The sequence below is a fragment of the Phascolarctos cinereus genome, unplaced genomic scaffold (assembly GCF_003287225.1).
Source record: "Phascolarctos cinereus isolate Bilbo 61053 unplaced genomic scaffold, phaCin_HiC Scaffold_5;HRSCAF=322, whole genome shotgun sequence".
Lineage (NCBI taxonomy): Eukaryota > Metazoa > Chordata > Mammalia > Diprotodontia > Phascolarctidae > Phascolarctos > Phascolarctos cinereus.
The window spans coordinates 107,941,807-107,964,157 of record NW_027555958.1 but is presented as its reverse complement, the minus strand read 5'-3'; the positions used below and the strand labels follow the sequence as shown (position 1 = coordinate 107,964,157).

Sequence of the window (22,351 nt, the reverse complement as noted above, 5' to 3'; positions counted from 1 at the left end):
TCCTTTTAAATTCTCAAATACTGAAATGAATCTGTGATCTAAGTGATGTGAGTATTCCTTTCAGAGATAAAGATTGTAGCCCATCGATGCCTGCCCATCCTGACTGTGATTCTTGTCCACGTCCTCTCATAACTTCGGCACAGGAGACTGGTCTGCCTAACACCCTTGGGATCTTCTTTGGGTTCTCTAGAGAGCTTGAAGATATCGATAGATCACATGGGCTATCAGTTGGTTGTGTCTTGCCTCTGTCACATGATCAGTTCATCTTTTTTTCACTAATATGTCCTTTATACTACTTTCCATTTTTAATTCCTTGCTTGTTGTGTGTTGTTTCCTTTTTATACCCACCATTTATTATGCTATGATTTCATGTGATGTGATGTTGTTAAGTCCTCATTGCACTTTGGATAATACTCAGTTTCACTTCTTCAGAGATTGCAGTGTCTGTCCTCTGACTCAAAGCCATGCAACAACCATAGCAGAATATTGATGGGCCTTATTTTCAGGATGAAATTTGGGACAATTAAAGAACTTTACAATTTTCTAGAGACAATCCCATCTGTTTTCTTCCTTTTGTTCAGCCCCAGATTCAATTCATTGTCCATTTGTTGGACCAGTTCAAGGAAAAGCTCTATAGGTTGTCTATTCAACTGCATGTCAGTTTGAGCAAAAGGCATTCTTTATCCACTTGGTTTTTCCTGTCTAGATAGTTAGAATAAACTCTTTAGAGCAAATATGGATCTCATTTAGGAGGCTCTGACATGTTCTTAAGTTTAATACAATCTACACAATCTCATATACAAACAGAAGCATCTGAAGGATGTTATCCTTTATGGGGAATCACTTTGTATCTTCGACACTGTTAGCTCTCCTTGAGAGTGGTGAATACCTTTTGTAAGCTTAAAAGTCTCCCTTTGTGCCTTGCTTGAAGGTTGTTATGTCTTTCGAAGAATTTTGTATAATATTTACATATCCACGAGGTACCCTTTGTTTGAAGAAATCCTTTGAGTCAGTGTTTTGCTCTACTGATTCAAATTCTTTTTAAAAGAAATAGCAAAACAAAACAAAACAAAAAAACAATGAGCATAGTGGGACCTTATATTGTATATATCTTTCAATCAATTGTGTTATGGTAAAAATGTCCACTGTGATATTTCAATTGCAAAATCTTTTCTGTGTCCTTCTAATGTTATAAAAAATGCCTTGAATACACATGTAGATAATTCTCATATAAGTTTTATATAGATGGGTAAGTAGGCATATAGGTTCATAGTTAGGAGGCAGTGTAGAGAGGTAGATAGAGCCTGGACTTGGAGTAAAGAAGACACAGGTTTAAATCCTACCTCAAACACTTGTTGGTGTAACCCTAGTCAAGTCACTTAAGTGCTGGATGACTTAGTTTCCTCATCTTTGAGATGAAGAAGCTGGACTTGATGGATTTTAAGGTCCCCTAAAGCTCTACATGGATGATCCTATGAGTTAAGTTGGTATTATCTAGGTCATCCTTTAAAATAAATGTTTTCACCTGTCATTTTTTACATTTTAAATTTTTACCTATATCCATGATACCTTTCAGAAATGAAGAAATGCTTGATAGGAAATAGAATGCAGAGAAAGGTGACCTGGATGGTAAGGTGGCCAGAAACATGCCACCTGAGGGCTGGTTGAAAGAACTGAGGATATTTTGTTAGAAGCATCAAGGCAGAACAGTCTCAAGAAGACCTGAGTTCAAATCCTTGCGTGCTTCCTAGGTGTGTGACCTGGGAAAATCACCTAACTTCTTTCTACTTCAGTTTCCTCATCTGAAAAATGGGGATAATAGCACTTACTTCCTAGGGTTGCTGTGAGGAAAAAATAAGATATATTTGTAAAGTGCTTAGCACATGCCTAGCACATAGTAGGTGCTATTATTATAGATTATTATTATGATTATTACTTAGAGCAGAGTTGACCGATAAAAGCCAGCGTGAGGAGTGCAGCCCCAGGACAGATCCATCTGGAGGGACATCACTTCCTGCATCAAGGGAGCAACTCGCTTACTGGCTAGGCTACCCTTGGAAATTAACTCTGTGTGGGGAAGAATGTAGCTACCACTTTAAGTATGAGCCTACTCCTCCTAGGGACCAAGGTATAGAGGGGCGTATGTTCCAGTTTGAGGAATTTCTTGTACTTTGGGTCTCACGCAATATCTTTTTAGTTGATAACTCCCTTTTTTTTTTGGTGAGGCATTCGGGGTTAAGTGACTTGCCTACAGTCACACAGCTAGTAAGTGTCAAGTGTCTGAGGTCACATTTGAACTCAGGTCCTCCTACTCCAGAGCCAGTGCTCTATCCACTGTGCCACCTAGCTACCCCATACTCCCCTTTTTAAATTGGTATGAATGATTTAGTTCATATTGAGGACAAAGTCAGTAATCAAATTGATTTGGGGGACAACACACTGAAATGGTTGTTCAAGACAAAATTATTAGAAAGACACCCTCCCCTCCTTATTCCCTTTGAATACCTCTAGATCTGAGAGGGAGATATACCAGCTGAGCTTTGGGGACCCGCTCTGATAGTGAGCATATGGGTTGGAAGAATAAGTTAAGAGTCTATATGCACATGTATGGATCTGTGATTTCAGGGGCGGGCAAACTCTTTCCACAATACATATAGGCAATTTGTCTATAATTTATAATTTTACAATGTTACCTGAGGAAACTGGGAAGCTAAGTAACTTGCCCATAATCAAATAGCTAATTTGTTTCAAAAGTAGAACCTGACACTCATTACTCCGAGGCTAGTACTCTATGCACAATGTCATATTATATTGTATTATTATATCATATAATATCATATTATGTTATATTGTCACGTCATGTCATGGCACCTCATACCATGTTATGCTGTATTAAACCATGCAGTGCAACATTATATTATAGAATGTTATTCTATGTTGTATTACCATGTAATGCTATGTAATGTCACATTACATCATGTTATACCATGTTATCTATCATATCATACTATATTATACTATGTTCTAGTATACGATATTTTAATTATACCTTATAATTTTTCATTCATTTCATTATATCATACTATGCATCAATTCCATAGGAACCAATGCTAATAATGAATTATAACATAATATGACACATAGCAGAACACAATGTAATATGATTTGATATAGTATAGTATGACATGATAGAATATGATACAAGCATGACAAGTGACCACATTTACCAAAGATTATAAGTCATTGGTAAGTCAGTGTGATACAAGATGAATCTTACTTTTCCTTAGATAAATGCTATACTAGAACTCCTATGCAGTATAATAATTGGAACACAGAAACTAAAGGCAATGTCTACGATCTAAAAGCAAATGCATTGCTTCTCTTGCTTTAGTGCTAAAAGATTTATAACTTAAACAAACACAAATCACACAATTATGGCCATAGTAAGATAGAAGCAGGATTCAAGATGAGACGAAGCACATGGCAATACCCAGAAACGGGATACTTATCAGTCTTTATGGTTTGTTCTATGGCCATGGGTGGAGGCAGTGCAATTTCGCTGACTCAGATGTCCCCATGATATTAATTACTTCAACAAATATTTATTTGTTAAGCATCTGCTACATGCAAGACTCTGTGCCAGGTGCTGGATGGTTACAAAGGTAGATATGATTCACACTTAGTTCTCAAGGCGCTATTTATTTATTTATGGTTGTTTTTGCTTTTTGGTGTGGCAGTTGGGGTTAAGTGACTTGCCCGGTGTCACACAGCTAGGAAGTATTATGTGTCTGAGGTCGGATTTGAACTCATGTCCTTCTGGCTCCAAGGCTGGAGCTCTATCCACTGCACCACCTAGCTGCCCCAAGGAGCTAATAATTTAACATAGGGTAATGCCATGTAGACAAACAGCTATGATAATGAAAGTGTGAAAAGTACAGTCTAGACAAAGTTGTTGTGAAAATTTTAATAATTACTTACAAGTGTTTAGGTTTAAGGACATTTCTTCATGCAGGATGTGATGTCTGGACAGGGCTTTGAAAGGAAGGAGGGGAGAAACCTTCAACATTTGGAGAAGGGTTGAAGGAGTCCGTTACAGGCATGGAAGAATATATGAACAAAGGCAGCAAGAAAAGAACAGAACAAAACTCAGGGATGGAGAGTAGTGCTGTTTGGCTCAAATATGTACTAGGTGGATACTCCATGGCCCAGAATCCCAAGCTATGGATTTCCACGGACTGGATTCAGTCTGTTGGAACTTCATCCCCAAATTCTGTCTCACTGACTTATATTGCTTCCACACAGATTCTCTCCTTTAAATCATAAAAAGCAATTCATGAGTGTAAGTCTTAAAAAGAGTTTGGCAAAAGGACTTTAGGTCCCATGAAAGTAACCAGTTCACAGCACTGGATGCAGGAGAGCCTTTATTTCACCCCCACAGAACATGGAAAACTCAAAAAACACTCAGGACATACTGGTGACCCCAACTTTCTACTTCAGGGACCTCTTGCGCTCTAGACTGGGCTTCTAGTCGTATAGTACTAATCCTACGGCTTTGGAGTTCTACAAGGTAAACAAATTTGGGCCCACCAGAGAGTCAGCCTCTCATATTCCATTCGATCTTCTACACTGTACCTCAGAGACCTGCCTCAGAGACCAGCCTTAGAGGAAGACCTTAAGATTTTGAACTGCCACTGGAAAAGAATTCAACTTGTGATTGATAGAGAGGTGATATCCTTCTCATTGGACCTGCTTCTTGGGATTAGAAAAGGACAAATGCCTCTATTTTTTTCTTTATAAATTTTCCTTATTTATTTTTAACATTTTTTAAAAAAAAATTTGAGTTCCAAATTCTCTCCCTCCCTCTAGCCTCTTCCCTACCCATTAAGAAGGCAAACAATATATCAATTATACAGATGAAATCAAGCAAAATATATTTCCACATTAGTCATGTTGCAAAACAAAAAGCAAGAAAAATAAAATGAAAAAAAATTATGTTTCAATATGCACTCAGAGTTCATCTCTCTGGAGGTGAATAAATGCTTCTAATTTCGAGAAAAGGAGAATGATATCAATATTTCAAACTATATTAGCTGGGGAACTTGATGTCTATTTCTGGTACAATTCTAGAATGGATTGGTAAAGGGACAATTTGGGAGAATTTAGGGCAGAGGTGATTAATAAAAGCCAGCAAGTGTTTTTTGTTTTGTTTTTTAAAAAAAGTCATTCCAGGCAACCTCATTTTCTTTTTGGGGGGTTTATGGACTCAGGCACTCTGATTTAAAATACAGCGTACTTTTTTCTCTTAAATTTTCTTTTTTGTTAGTATGAACTTGGCAAACATCAATAAAGATGAACATTTCCTGATACAAACTATAGAAAGAACACTGCATGCCATATCTATGTGAAATCTATACTTCATACGCCTTTAGAAAAAGCAGCATGTATTAGATTAAATTCAGTAGTTCCAACACTGCCCTTCTTGTCTGTGTCCCCTTCTGAACTCCCTTCTGCTCTTTTCTGTGTCTGAAGCACTTTGCTCCACAGCACATCATCTCAGTTTTACTTATTCTTAATAGATGATAATTAATGCTAGTAATTATTAATATTATCACTTAATAGCTGACAAACAGCAAGAGAACCTAGGAACCAGAGAGTGAGAAATGAAAGACTTTTTAAAAGAACTAGTACAATACACATTCAAGTAATGAGGCAGTCATATTGCTGTCTGGCCTAAGAGATTAAAATGGCCAATTTTTATTTTAAGTCAGTTGATGAAAAACAGTTGTAATTAAACAAAAATCCCAAAGGCTTGGGGAAAAAAGGCAGGGCCAAAAAAGGCCCTGTGTTCATCATATGCTAAGTGAACAAAGGTATCCAAGCTTGTTAATGGCTTAGATTTCAGGATAACCTTCTCATTAGGGATGTTCCATATTGAATTATTTACTTATTTTTCGTTTCCTTTAAAGTTGCAAAACTTTTCTGGTCATTAGCTTCAGGTAAACTTGTTAATACCACTAGTCCTGCTTTTTTAAGTTCAGTAATTGTGAGACATCAATGAAACAACAACAAAAACTTTGAGAATAGGGTGCTTTTCTGCTTCGCCTAAAATAGAAACTTATCCAGAATTGCAAGTGACACATTGTTCCAATTTACTCAACTCAGACCAGTGATCACCTTGATTCAGAAGTTTCCTCCAGTGGTGCAGACTTGCACAATCCCATCCATCTATGCCTGACTGTCCTGTGTGATGTCTTGCTCATGTTCTGTACGTACGCCACAAAGGGTCAACCCAACATGCTCAAGACCTCCCTTGCTCTCTCCTGCCATTGACAGGATGCCTGTGGAACACTTTGGCTGTCATCCTCCTGTCCTCTCTCCATCTTCTCTTCCTGTAATACAATTCCTTGATGACATCTTTCACTCCTGTTTTTCTTTGGAGTTCCTCATTGGTTATAAGTTGAACCTTATTCACATCCACCATGCATCTCTCTATTGACTTCCATGTAATTTTAATTTTGATTCCTCGTAGACAGTATAGTCCGTGTCATACTGTCATATAACACTTAGAAGCAGTTAGTTCCTGGAGTCAGGAAGACCCAAATTCTAGGGCCTTAGACATTTCATAGTTGTTGTGACCCTGGGCAAGTCACTTAACTGCTATCTGCCACAGTTTCTTCTTCAATAAAATGGGGATAATAATAGCACCTCCTACAAGGCTGTTTTGAGGTTAAAATGAGAATATTTTTATAGCTGTTTGCAAATCTTAAAGTACTATATAAGTGCTATTTCATATTTCACTGAAAACAATTGAGGCCATTTGCTGAGGGCCTCCTCATCTCTCCTGCTCTTCCTATCACATTTCTCTGATGCCTTCCGCCAATAAATATCTTCTTCACTTCTGTTTCACATGAAAAAGTGGTCCTTCTTGCTAAATCAAACCATTACACATGCTCAAATGATCACATTCCATCTTGTCTTCTCCAACAGATTTACCCCCTTGAACATCTCCACTTTCACTGATCTTCAAAGACTCCCCGTCTACAGGATGCTTCCCTGCTCCTACAAATATGTCACATCCCTCATCCTCAAAAAACTTCGCTTGATCCCTCCATCCCCATTAAATTTTGTTCTATATCTCTCCTCCCTTTTGGGGTTCAACTCCTTGAGAAGGCTGTCTACAATAGATGCCTCTACTTCCTTTCCTCATTCTCTTCTTATCTCTTTGCAGTCTGGCTTCTGACCTCATCACTCAACTGAAATGCTCTCTCCAAAGTTAATAATGATCTATTAATTGCTGAATCTAATGGTCTTTGCTCAATCATCAGCCTCAACTTCTCTGCAGCCTTGTTAATCATCTCTGTTCCTTGACATTCTCTTCTCTCTAGGTTTTTTGTGACATTGACCTCTTCTGGTTCTCCTCTTACCCATGTGACTGCTTCTCTGTGTCCTTTGCTGGATCTTCATCCATCTCATGCCTGCTAACTATGGAGGTCCCTCAAGGTTCTGTCCTGTTCCCTCTTCTCTTCTCTCTCTATAGTATTTCATTTGATGATCTCATCAACTCCAATGGATTCAATTATCATCTCTATGCTGATGGTTCTCAAATCTTCTTATTCAGCCCTAACCTCTCTGCTAACCTCCAGTCTCACATATCTTGACATCTTGAACTGGATATTCTATAGATACCTCAAATTCAAAATGTTCAAAATTGAACTAATTATCTTTCCTCTCAAATCTTCCTGTCTTCTTAATTCTTTATTACTGTCAAGGATACCACCACCATTTCAATTAGCCAGACTTACAACCTAGATATAATCCTCTACTCCTCATTCTCCCCCCCATCCTTATATCCAGTCAGTTGTCATTAATTGTAATTTTTACCTTTATAATATATCTTATATATGCCCCCTTCTCTTCTTTGACACTGCCATCACTTTGATGCAGGCCCTCATCCATGCACCCCTGGACTATTACAATAGCCTGCCTCAATTCTTTCCCCACTCCAATCCATCCTCCTTCAGTTGTCAAAGGGATCTTCCTAAAATGCAGGTCTGACCATGGCACACTGCAACTCCCATTCAATAAACTCTAGTGGTTTTCTATTACCATCATTATCATCAAATGCAAAATCCTTTTCTTTGGCTTTTAAAGACCTTCATAATCTGTCCCCGACTCCTATTTCCAAGTCTTTTTATACCTTGCTCCTTTCCATGTATTCTGCTATCCAGTGACATTGACTTCCTTGTTATTCCTTTCACATGACACTCAATCTCCCAAGTCTGAGCATTTTCACTGGTTGTCTCCCATGCGTGGAACTCTTTCCCTCCTTATCTCTGCCTTCACCTTCCCTGGTTCCTTCAGGTTAAAGTTTCACCTTCTGCAAAAAGCCTTTTCCAGTCCTCTTCAATCTTAGTGTCTCCAAGACTACCCCCTATTTGTCTTGTAGATATCATTTGTACCTGGCTGTTCACATGTCATCTCCTGCATTACACTGTGAGGTCCTTGAGAGCAGGGCCTGGTATTTTTGGTTTGTTTTTGTTTTTTACCTTTCTTTAAGTCCCTAGTGCTTGGAACATAGCAGTTGCTTTAATGAATGCAAGCTGACTAATTGAGAAATGGTAAAGATATAATTGACAGTTGAATACTGCCTGCAAAAGCCTGCTTATTTTTGATTAATAGCCTTATTAAGGATGATCTTGAAAACTCTAATGGAGACTTTTTGTATAGATGGGAGAGTAGCAAAATGACTTTGGTTGGTTGAATGTCTTGCCAAGATTTTTAAAAACTCTTTACTTTCCATTGCTTCTCTGTTATGACACAATAATGCTCAAAATCATGCATAATCTTTCTTCACAAGATTTTGCAAAGAGGTTAATTCTGCAAGCCAGTGTTGCTTCTAGAAACCACCTCTCCCCATTTGGCAAGTCAGATATTTGCTGACTAAGGTGCTTAGTGTTCTCTCTGTATCTTCACTGTGGCAATTGATTCATATTGGTCAAACTTCTGGATACAATTATTATAGACAGGGTTGATGTTATTTCTCATGTTCATTTCCATTTTTTTTTTGATCATCAGTTCCTTGAGTAAATGAATATACGAATAAATGAATGAATGGATGAAAAAAACTTTTATTAAGCCTTTATTATGGCATAGGAGCTATGCTAAGTGTGAGAGATACAAATACATGTAAGCAAGATTGTCCCTGTTCTCAAGGAACTTACATTCTAATGGAAGAAGACATTAATTATGGGGGAACAACAGTTGGAAGCCACGTAGCTTGTAGATTGCCAAGAAGTGATGTGGTGGGCCTAGAATTCAAGCATGGAGGTGCCACAGGTCATGGCTCATGATTTAGCTACTACCATTATATTCATAGTTGGGGTATATTGGTAAATATTTAACAAAGGAGCTCAGAAAATGTGTACACATACATTTTTTAAGTTTAATTTGCCTCACTAACAATTTTTTCCATAATTTAAGTCTAGATAATCCATGAAACAAGAACTGAAGCTCTGATTTATGTGCTCTCATCTATTTCTGGGTTGTAGAGGCTCACACTGACCATTTAACAATTGACTTTCTAAAGACTGTCAGAGTTGGCTGCAGCACACCCCGGATTTTAGGCTCTTAGATTAAGCTACAATTTGAACTCGCAGTATTAATCTCTTCATTCATTCTACCCAACTACTTCTCTATGTAGGGCATTGGAACAGACATCTATTTTTCATTCCAATATAAGCTGCCAGGAAAAACAGTGGGCATTCAGTACATTTTGAATCCTACATTGCTCCATTTGGATGTACCTCAGTCTTTGGTGGTAACCTCCTCCCCTCCTCCCCCAAGATCTGGGCTATTCTGATGTTTGGTTTATTTGCTGCAACCATGGGTGTATTGTGGCAGTGCTAGAATTCCTGATTAGCTCTAATTGGTCCATTAGACTTTAGTCCATTTAATTATATCCTCATTTTTAATTTGCCATTAGGTCCTCACCTCTAGTACCCAGGTTACTATGTATCTTCTGTATTCTTCTGGCACATCTCCTTAGCTAAAACTGCACAGAGATCAGGATTCAGGACCCTATAAAAATATGTTGAAGATTACGTTAGTAATCTTTTTCAGTGGCACTTACACTGTTAGTCCAATTAGCAAGAGGAAAAGGTGGAGAAATACACACCTGAGTCAGCTGATAACTGAATCAGCAGACTCTGTGGGAACTGTTGCCAAAATTCAAAACTGAGATAGCAGAAACTTGAGTTTCTAGCCTCAGATGGAAGAATGGAAGAGATGGAAAAGGGAGAAAGAGGCAGCATGGTAAAGCAGAAAGACCATTGCACGGAGAGTCAGGAAATCTGAGTTTAAAGCCCAGCTGTGCTGCTTAGTAGCCATGGGACCTTAGACAAGTCACTTGACTTTTCTAGGCCTCCATTTCCTTATCTACAAAATGGGGGAATTGGGATAGATGATCTCTAGAGTTCCTTCCAGCTCTAAACCTTCTGAGTTTGCTCCCCATTTTGTCAGTGTTGGTACCACTCACCCCATTACCAAACATTTAACAATTGACCCTCTCAAGACTGTTAGAGTTGGTGTATTATTACTGGTAATATTACTGGTTGGCAAAACTTTACAGTACAATTATAGAAACAGTCTGCTATTTCTGAAAAGTTGCCAACTCTTGATTATATCCTTGTCTTCATCCCCTCCCAAAGCTCTACATATTGTCATTTCCTTATTAAGGGATTCAAGGGTTTAAAATGATGACCTAAAACTGAAAGTTAGGTTCTTAATGGGCAGTTATATTTATAGTGGTCCTGGGATTTTTTTGGTCCGTGCTAATTGTTCTTCCCAAGTTCTCGTAATAGAATGGTTCCTTTTATACATGAGAGTTATTTAAAATGTATTCCTATCTGAATGCTTACAGATTAAATTGATAATAAAAGTAATTAATTATCCTAGGTATGGTCTATTTTTGTTGACCATTACTCTATATTCCAGATAATTAGAAAGTTATGGTAGAATTACTGTTGTTAGGTTATGTTCCTAGAAAGAGAAGAATCTTGGACTTTGGAATTTATTATGCAATAAAAAGTAGACAATGTTAACATGTGATAATTGTCCACTTACATATAAAGAAGCAAATGGAGAACTGAAGGAAAATAACAAGTCCTACAAGAATTGCTTTGCAAACTCACACACAATCTTTTGGAGAATGCAGTTCCAAAGAGGAATTGTAGTCTGGGCCTGGATACAGCCTGTTACGTGTTTACATAATTATCATTCTAGTTCCATAGGCTACGAAGTCAGTTCTGATACTGAAGACATTAGCACTTCCTGTTTCAGTACCATAGAAGTCAGCATCATTGAAATAGAAGTCAAAGGTCTGGAATAAAATCATAGCATCACAGATTTAGGGCTGAAAGGGATCTTAGATGTCATCAAATCCAACCCCCATTTTTATAAATAAGGAAACTAAGATCTAGATAGAGGGAATAACTTGTCCAAGGCCACACAAGCAGTAAGTGGCAGAACTGGGATTTGAACCCAGGTCCTCTGACCACAAATCCATAGCTCTTTTAAAAGGGTACGTCTGTGTCTGGGGCAGCAAAGTGGTACAGGAGATAGAGTATGTCAGGCCGGGAGTCAATAAGCTCCGAGTTCAAATCCAGCCTCAGACACTTACTAGCTATGTGACTCTGGTCAAGTCACAACCCTGTTTGCCTCAGTTTCTCATCTGTAAAATAAGCTGGAGAAGGAAATGGCAATCCACGCCACTATCTCTGCCAAGAAAACTCCAAACGGGGCCAAAAAGAGTTGGACACAACTGAAAATGACTGAACACCAACAAGCCTGTGTCTGATTTCAGACTCTGGGCTTCAAGCTTCTAGATCTAGATGATATCAGAATTTCTACTTCCTTTGTAACTACAACTTATAGGTCCATGGTGGTTGTTCATTAAACATAATGAACTCCAGCAGCTTCCTATTGCTTTCAGTAGCAAACACAAAGTGCTCTGTATGGCATTCAAAATCCTTCATAACCTAGAACCCTCCTACCTTTCCAGGCTCCTTATACTTTACTCCTCAACATGTACTCTTCCAACCAGTGACACTGGCCTCCTGGTTGTTCCATGAACAAGACACTCTATGTCTTGTCTGCAGGCATTTTCTTTCTTTTTTTCTTTCAGCCAAAGATAAGGTTTATTAGAACATCCGTCATATTGGGCAGACTCTTAAGGAGTCTGAACATGAGTAAGCTATTGGCTAGATTGTAAGAATCTGAGCTCATGGCTAGATTATAAGAATCTAAGCCTCTCCAGGCATTTTCTTTGGCTGTCACCCACACCTGGAATGCTCTCCTTCCTCCATTCCGGCTTCTCTCTGGCTTCCTTTAAAAGTCTTCCCTAAACCCTCTTAATTCCAGTGCTTTCTCTCTTTTAATGATTTCCTATTATCCTGTATGCAGTTTGTTTATATATATTTGTATGTTGTCTCCCCTACTAGAGTATAAGCTCCTTGAGGTCAAGGACTGTCTTTTGCCTCTTTTTGTATCCCCAGCACTTAGCACAGTGCCGGGCACATAGTAGGTGCTTGATAAATGTTTATTGAATGAATAAATGAACTCCTAAAACAAACAAACAAAAAAACCCCCTTCCTTTGCCAAACAAGGCATGAGTTTCACAATCTTTCTTTCAATAACTACAAAGTGCTTTCTAATTTGTCTTAAGCCACCATGTGAGTTGATACACTTTTTAAGAAATCTCCTCCTGATCTGTAAATAGTTAAAAGAAAATCTAAGGGAACTATGATGGAAAGACAAGATTCTGTTGGATATTTAAAAATGTGAATCCTCTAATTCTCCATCACCCAATCAGGCATCATCTTTTTACATCATTATTTTTTACCCCCTGTTACTTCTTTGAAGATAAACTAGCAAATTATAATGAACAGGTTTTCTTAGCCAAATAAAAAATCATTTGGATAAGTTGGTGGGAAATAATAGTTTAAGTAGTTAAGTAGCACCATATGTTCTTTCTCTAGGGAACCATGCCCTATCCAGCAAAGCATTTAGACTCAGCGATCCAATGTCTTTTTGCATTTTTGAAAACATTGGTCATAACCCTTGCCATTACCAGAAATATATAATGTGTGTGTGTGTGTATACACATATACACACATACATATAAATACATAATATATACATACATATATAAAGTTTGTCATCATATTTTTAAAACATAATTTTTAAAAATTCCCATGAGATGAATAAAACAATATTCTCTTCACTGAACAATGAGGTAGAGACAAGAAAGTGGCTTGTTCATTCTCTCTGCAGTAATCAAACAAGAGCACGGTACATTTGCAAAATGTTTTGTGTTTTCACCTGCTATTAAGGTTGTTTTCCATGAAAGAATCTACAGATACATCAGTGTGTGTCTACTATTGGGCTGTGCTACAGAGTGAATTCTCAGTGTGTAAACTCAGTCCAGTTCTAAGAGGAGAATCACATATGGTTGGCTGGCTGGTTGGTTGTCCTTCATTCTTTTTTTTTTTTTTAAGTGAGACAATTGGGGTTAAGTGACTTGCCCAGAGTCACACAGCTAGGAAGTATTATGTGTCTGAGGCTGGATTTGAACTGAGGTCCTCCTGACACCAGGGCTGGTGCTCTATCCACTGTGCCACCTAGCTGCCCCAGTTGTCCTTCATTCTTGAAGAGGACCAAAATGACATCACTGTGTTGGAGTCAGTGTACAATGCATCCGACTGTGGCTGATCAACAAGCTGAAAAGGCCCTACCACCAGTTGGGCACAAATAGTCTGTGTGAATCAGATATACTTGAGGAAACAAAGATGCTTAATTCAAATAGGACTTAAAAAGGGACAGGAACTGTCTTGTCTATCCTTTGTAAACTTCAAAGCGTGAAAGATATAAAGGATGACTGTTGCTGTCCTTTCCTCTGATATATATTAGCAGAATGACCATGGGAAATTCTCTTAACCTTTCAGTTCCCAAGGCAACTCTTTACGATCCCAAGTTACAAAAGAGATGCTGATCGACATTGGTGGAAGGTGTTTCCTCAGTCCACATCAAGGAAAATGGAAGTAGAGGTGGAAGTGGAAGAAGGGAAGAAGGAGGAAAAGGAGGAGGAGTAAGAGGAAGAAGGAGACAAAAAGGAGGAGCCTGGTACAGTAAACAAAGCTGGCTTTTTGGAGCCAGAAGAGTTGAGTTCAAATCCTGCTTCTGAGTTAATTACCTTGGGCAAGTTAATTAACCTTCTTGGGCCTCTGCTTCCTCTTCTTTAAAAGGAGGGACTTGGATTAGCTGGCTTCTTAAGTTCTGGGTATACTGGCAAATGTTTAACTGACTCTCTGAAAAAAATGCATACATGACACACTTTTAAGTCTAATCTGCATTGTTAACATTTTCTCTATCACTTTCTTAAGTCAAGATAATCAACAAAATAATAAATCAAGCCCTGCTTTCTTTCTTTTTTTTTTTCTTTGGAAGCAACTGGGGTTAAATGACTTATGCAGGCTCACACAGCTAGTAAGTATCTGAGGCCACGTCTGAACTCAAATCCTCCTCACTTCAGGGCCGGGGGTCTATCTACTGCTCCGCCTCGCTGCCCTAAGCCCTGATTTCTGAGGTGTAAATGTTCACACTGAAAATTTAACAATCAGCTTTCCAGAACCAGTTTAAGCTGGCTCTGACACATCCCTCCTTGTAGCAGTACAGCCAAGGTCCTATGAGGAGGTGATAGTACATCATACCTGATAGATAGCTAACCATAGAGACAGGAAGATCTGGGTTCGAGTCCTGCGTTAGGCATATATTAGCTATGTGACTACAGGCAAATCATTCATCTTCTTTCCCACACCAATCAATTCTACAAGAGTCAGTCTTCATCAGTGGAGTGCTTCAGCACTGTCAGTTCCCCGAAGTTTTCTGTGCTTGCTAATCATAAAGCTTCAATTTGTATAGTGCTTTATATTTATGAATCATTTCACATGTATTACCTCATCCCATCATTATTACTTAGGCCTTTATCCCTCAGAGAGTGGAACTGTCAAATGTCCTGAAACCAGTGCAAAGTACATTCCCATCTTGCTAGTTGTCTATCATCATTTTGGACCTTTCAGACAACACCACAGTGTTCTCTATTGATGCAGAAAAGAGCTTGTGTTATCTCAGGAAAAAATAGTATATTCTCTCTTGTACTTCCAAGACCTGAGTACCTGTTAGAGGAAGAAAAAAACATAACATTTGATAAGTTGGATATAAGCCTGCCCTTACCAAGATTGGAGGGATCTCTTGTAAGAAAAAAGTCCCTTGGAATTTCTACTTCAATCAAGTCTTTTGGTGCAAGTAGATGACGGTGTCATTGATTTCTGTGTGAGTGTTAATAACGCTGCTGCTCTAAATGGGATCTTCAGGCGCCCTAGATTGCATCCTGACATTAGTCTTAAAAGCAATCATTCTTCATAATACTCCTCAAATCAAGTAATTGACTGAGGGCATAGGTCTGAGTACCACCTCGGAAACCATGTTTTAAGATTCACTGTCAGACTTTTGCTTCCCTTGCTGGGAAAGACTTTGTACTCAGTGACATTGATGGGCAACATTTTTTTCCCCATAGGATCATAGATCTAGGCCAGAAAGAACCTTACAGGCAATCTAGCCCAACACCTTCACTTTTACAAATGAAGAAACAGGTCAGAAAGGCAAAGTGATTTGTCTGCGATTGTACTGGTAGTAAGTGACAGAAGCTGATTTTGAACCCAGGATCTCCACCTCTAATGTCAGGGAATTTTTCACTGCCTGATACTGCCTTTTTTTGGCTAGGTAATGTGGTTAAGTGACTTGCCCAGGGTCACACAGCTAGTAAGTGTTATGTGTCTGATGCCAAATTTGAACTCAGGTCCTCCTGACTCCAGGGCTGGTGCTCTATCCACTGCACCACCTAGCTGCCCCTTGACACTGCCTTTTATTAAATAAGCATTGAGTTTGAAGAAAGCAGTTAGAAATGGGCTGATTGGTAAAGGCTTTGTATCACATGTGGCACCTGAGTGCCTGAAGGAAGCCAATGATTATCAGAAGAGGGCATGAGGAGAGAGGGGGAGAGAGAGAGACAGAGAGAGGCAGAGATAGAGAGGCAGAGACAGAGAGAGGGGGAGAGAGAGACAGAGAGAGGCAGAGACAGAGAGAGGGGGAGAGAGAGAGAGAGAGAGGCAGAGACAGAGAGAGGGGGAGAGAGAGACAGAGAGAGAGAGAGAGAGAGAGAGAGAGAGAGAGAGAGAGAGAGAGAGAGAGAGAGAGAGAGAGAAAATGTTTCAAGTCTTGGTCCTGGCATGGGCACAGACAGTTGCTGCCATTACCAGTCAGCTATATCAATCAGAGTCAGGGGCTGAGTGTGGGGAGGTGAAAACCTTTCTAACCACATCCCCTCAAGCATTCTTCTGTCACCTTTCTTCTTTAAACTCAAGCAAGCTGGGTGATGCAATGGATAGAGAGTTGGGCCTGGAGTCAGGAGGACCTGAGCTTAAAACTAGCCTCACATACTTGACACTTACTAGCTGTGTGACCTTGGGCAAGTCATTTAACCCCATTGCCTAGCCAAACACAAAAACAAAAACAAAGCTAGCCTCAAGCATACTTTAGCAATGTGACTCTAGGCAAGTCACTTAACCTCTGTCTGCCTCAGTTCCCTCAACTGTAACATCCAACTCACAGGGTTGTTGTGAGGATCAAATGAGATAATATTGGGAAAGAGCTTAGCACAGTGTCTGACACATGGATGCTTAATAAAATGCCCGTTTTCACTACTCATCTTGCCTGACATCTGAAAGACAAGCCCATGTTAGTACCAAAACCAGGTGAAAGAATGTTCTAGTATGAGAAGTCAGAGACACTGTCCTCTAGTTTCTATTCCCTTCATTTGGTAGCTGAAGAATGGATTGGAGGAAGGGGAGATTGGATGTAGGGAGGCTAGTTAGGAAGCCTCAAAAGAGCCTGAAGCAATAGGGTGGTGGCTTTGTGAATGGCAAGGAGGGGGCAAATACAAGGGATGCAGCATGATGTAGTATGTAAAATGCTGGACTTGGAGTTAGGAAGATCTGGATTCATTCTGCTACCTACTAGCTGGGTGCCCATCAGTAAGTCACTTAACCTTTCTTGGCCTCATTTTTCTCATCTGTAAAATGGGGATAACAATAATATCAATTAAGATAATATATGTACAGCTCTTTTAACCTTTCTTGGCCTCATTTTTCTCATCTGTAAAATGGGGATAACAATAATATCAATTAAGATAATATATGTACAGCTCTTTGCAAACTTTAAAGTGCTATATAAATGTTAGCTTTTATTAATATTAGCCTGGAGTCAGGAAGACCTGAGTTCAAATCTGGCCTCAGATACTTACTAGCTGTGTGACCCTGGGCAAGTCACTTCACCCTGTTTGCCCCAGTTTCTTCATCTGCAAAATGAGCTGGAGAAGGAAATGCCAAACCACTCCAGTATCTTTGCCAAAAAAAAAAGAGCCCAAATGGGATTATGAAAAGTCAAACGTGCCTGAAGTGACTGAGCAACAAAAACAACATTATTAATATTAATTCTATGTTATACACAGCTCTATTGTATTATGTATAATATAATGCTGTGTAACATCATCAGTAATGACGACAATGATGATGCTGATGATAACCCTTCTAACCTTCAGTTTCCTCACCTGTAAAATGAAGGATTTGAATCCGACAGTTTCTGAGGTCTCTTCCAGCTCTGTACCTATGATCCTATGTTGTGGACACTTTGTTTTTAAAGTGGAAACTGAGGAAACTGAGTCACAAAGAGGTTAAATAACATGAGAGATGCTAAAGTTAAACATATACTTCTAACTTCAAATCTAATTCTCTTTCTGTTGTACCTTCCTGACTCCTGTCCCTCTCACCATCATTTGACATTTTAATATCAGGATAAATTGTATTATATAGTCTGACTCACTCTGCCTGTTCAGAGTATGTCTACTGTCAATAGACACAAGAATTATGAACATTATCGAGTGGACTTTATACATCATGTGTAGGGGGAAGAAGCCTCTCTCAGTGTTTACATTAGATGATGAACCATAAACATGCCTGTTGCAAACATAGCTGAGTAAATAAAAGAAAAAAATTTGGTGCAGAGTTGTACCATCTTTCCTTTCTCCTTTGGTACCTTTCCTTTTTCTCTTTTTCTTTTAGGGTCTACTTTCAGTAGTAGATTACCACTGAGACGATCCATCGCTGAAGTAAACTTAAAGGCAGAGCTTGGGATGAGAAAACTTTCCAGTAACAGAATATTTGATACTTTGATGAATCCTTGATATTGATTTTGGCACATTCTTTATCAGTGCAAGTTACAATCAAATCACACCTTCTCAACTTAGGTGATACCTATCCGTGCTTTCTCTTAAATCCTTTATAGAAGATATATCCACTATGTTGGAGAACTTCCTCTAAATCTCTAACATATTGTGGGTACCAGTAGAATTCCTGGGTAGTACATTTATGATCATTTGACCTTGATATATGACTGGCTCACCTCCTTTTTATCATATATTACCTTGATATCATTTATGTTACTTTTTAATGGGGTACCTAGGTGGCAGAGTGGATAGAGTGCCAGGCTTAGAGTCAGAAAGACTCATCTTCCTAGGTTCAAATCTGATCTCAGACACTTACTTACTAGCTTTGTGACCCTGGGGAAGTCACTTAGCCCTGTTTGCCTCAGTTTCCTCATATGTAAAATGAGCTGGAGAAGGAAATGGCAAACCACTAAGCCTCTTTGCCAATAAAGCCTGAAATGGGGTCATGAAGAGTCAGATATGACTGAAGCAACTTGGCAACAAAAAAAGTATCCTTTTCCTTCTTTATCACCACTCCTCAACTCTTTACAATCAGGCTTATGACTGCACCTCTATCCAAAATCTGCTCTTTCCAAGAATCCCATACTTGTTGCCTTTACTGCTTGGTAGGAGTTGTAAGAGCTAGCCTCTTCTTCTGGCATGGCCTTTGAAAACACAGGCTCTTTTAGAGTCAGTCAACAAACAAAAAGAACATTTCCAAATACACAGCATAACACAGACAGAAAATTCAATATAACACCATCAATTTCCATTTCACGCTTTACTTTTTTTTAAACTATGTAATAAATACTACACACCATTTTCAAAGCTACCTTTTTTTTTTCTGTGCTTCCTTCTAAGGTTTTTTTTTTGTTCTCTGCAGTGCAATTTTTATTTTATTTTTCTCCCTTCCCACTCAGCCCTAGAGAAGGCTACCATTAGACACAAATATGTGCAAATGCATATATATGCACATATTTGTGTCTAATGGTGTATATATACATACATACATATATATGTATATATGTAAAATCATACTATACATATTTCTATTTAGTAGTTCTTTCTCTGGAGGTGGATAGCATCTTCCTTCATAGGTCCTTTGTAGTTGATTTGAATATCAAAGATACTCCAAATGACTTAGTTATTCAGAGTTGTTCTTAGAACAATATTGCTTTTATTATGTACTACATTCTCTTTCTCTTGGTTTTGCTCATTTCCCCTCTTCATTATTTCCAAGTCTTTTCGTGTTTTTCTAAAATTCACCAGTTCATCATTTCTTATAGCACAGTAATATTCCAACACAATCATACACCACAACTGATTTAGCCATTCCACAATTGATGGGCATCCCTTCAATTTCCAGTTCCACAAAGAGAGCTGCTATAAATATTTTAGAACATATAAGTTCTTTTCCTTTTTTCCCTAAACCTTGGGAAGCAGACCTAATAGTGGTATTGCTGGGTTGAAGGGTATACACAGTTTAATAACTCTTTGGCCAGAGTTCCAGTTTGCTCTCCAAAATGGTTGGATCAGTTCACCCAACAGTGAATTAGTGTCCCAATTTTCCTACATCCCCTCCAACATTTGTCGCTTTCCCCTTCTATCATTGTAGCCAATCTGATAGGTGTAAGATATCTCAAAGTTGTGTTAATTTATATTTCTCTAATCAAGAATGATTTAGAGCATTTTTTCATATGACTATATATAGTTTTGATTTCTTCATTGAAATCATATCCTTCATCATATCCTTTGACCATTTATCAATTGGGCAATGACTCAGTCTTAAAAATTTGACAAAGTTTTTTTTTATCTATATTTGAAATATGAGACCTTTATCTGAGAAACTATAAATTTCCCCCCCAACTTTCTGCTTTCTGTCTAATCTTGGCTACATTGGTTTTATTTCTATAACTTTTTAATTTAATATAATAGAAATTATCCATTTTACATCCCCAATTCTCTCTATTGTTTATTTATAAATTGTTCTTGTACACATGTCTGATAGGTATTATGTTTCATGTTCTTCTAATTTTCTTGTGGTATCTCCCTTCATATTTAGGTCATGTATCCATTTTGATTATCTTGGTAAATGGTGTAAGATATTGGTCTATGCCCAATTTCTGCCAGACTGCTTTCCAGCTTTCCCAACAATTATTATTTTTTTTATTAAATAATGAATTCTAATTTCCCAAAGCCTAAATCTTTATGTTTGTCAAACACAAAGTTACTATAACCATTTGCTACTGTGTATTGTATGTTTCCTCTGGTTTGTTTGTTTGTTTTTTGGCTAGGCAATGGGGTTAAGTGACTTGCCCACAGTCACACAACTAGTAAGTGTTATGTGTCTGAGGCTGCATTTGAACTCAGGTCCTCCTGACCAGCCCTGATAGGGCTGGTGCTCTGTCCATTATGCCACCTAGCTGCCCCTGTCTCCTCTGTTCTGTTGATCTGCTTTTCTATTTCATAGCCAGTACCTGATGATTTTGATGCCTTCATTTTTAATAGAAGGGAAATATAAATTTCAGTTAGTGAAAATAAAGAATATTTTCCCTTCTAAACTCATTGACCTGCATAATTCTAAAAACCCCTGGCCTATGAATTCCTGAAAGATCATTTTTTTCAAATGTTAAAAACAATTTGTTCCTTTCTTCCAAAACCTTTGATTCTACCATTCTGAATTACAAGTTGGGCTTGAACTTATAGAAAGACTTGAAGCACACAAACAAAACACTTGGGAAAGGAGATCTTCTAACACTGCCACCAGGAATTTAACAATCAATTGATCAATAGACATTTATTAAGCACTTATTATGTATCAGGCCCTGTTCTGAGTTCTGGAAATACAAAAACAAGCAAAAAACAGTCCCTGCCTTCAAGGAGCTGAGTGACACTGATTTTTGCTGTAATATAATGAATAATACATTGATGGATCTTTGGGTTCACAGATGCAACTGTTCCCTTAACTGATTCGGATAGATGGCTGTCACTCATCCTGAGTGATTCTTATCTCCTTCTCTCCACATATAGATTGCCTTTGGTTTGCTTAAGATCTCAGGCATAGTTATCCAACAGCACCCTCTCATCCCCAGTACACAGCTGGCCCACTTCTTTATCTCCTCAGTGATGTTTTTTTTTTTATGCCAGTAATTATGTGCTAGTTAGCATTGATGATACAGGCTACAACCTATTTATGTCCACTATGTATCTTTTCTTTTCCATTTATTGTCTTTTAGGTTGCTTATAATTCTGATTTTTCTGAGATTATGATGTTCCATGATTTGCATCCATAGCCTACCACCAAAAGGATACTGGTGTTAATGAGATAGATTTCTGCGCCTTTGGGAATCAATGAAAGCCCTGGGCAATTTCCCAAAGCAATTCAGCTCAATCTCTTTCTCCTACTGAATCCTGGGACAAGATCCATAGTCTAATTAAAAACTAGCAATTTATAGACCAACTCAGTGGATTATTTGTCTAAATACATGTGATTTTTTTAAAAAAAAAACCACACATTATTCCCCTTCTGGCACTCTTGGTGGCATTCAACCTGGCCTTCATGCTTTTCCTCACATACAACATTTCATCTTCCACTTTTGTGCTTTTGCCTGAGCTCTTCCCCTTGCTTGGAACATACTCCTAGAATCTCTGGCTTCCTTCAAAGCTCCCCTCTAGCACTATGTCCTACATTATTAGGCCTTTCTTAATTTCCCTCAGTTTCTAGTACCATGTTTGCCCCACTCCTCCTACAAATTAGCTTGCATTTACTTTTGCATATATTTAGTATTTTCTTATATGTGTATAGGGTGTGTCCCCTAAAAGAATGTAAACTCTTTACATGTAGGGTCTATATTATGTTATCTTTGTATACCTAGTGCCTAGAACAGTGCAAGATATATGGTATAACAGGCACTTAATAAATACTTGATAGATCAATTGTCCAATAGACACTTTTCATCCATTTTGTTTTTTCTT

General features: G+C 38.3%; 1 protein-coding gene across 3 annotated transcripts in view; it reads right to left on the bottom strand.

The window, feature by feature from the left end:
• Positions 1-9,108: 9,108 nt before the first annotated feature.
• SHPRH (SNF2 histone linker PHD RING helicase) overlaps positions 9,109-22,351 on the bottom strand; it is a 151,209-nt gene continuing 137,966 nt past the window's right edge. The window contains exons 30-32 of one of the 3 annotated variants that reach the window (XR_013486923.1): positions 15,012-15,230; positions 14,249-14,363; positions 9,109-11,377 (exon numbers count right to left, since the gene is read on the bottom strand). The gene's annotated coding sequence lies outside the window, so the exon portion shown is untranslated. Of the gene's footprint in view, positions 14,364-15,011; positions 15,231-22,351 lie in introns of all 3 variants that reach the window. The other 2 variants (XR_013486924.1, XR_013486922.1) reach the window with 2 other exon arrangements.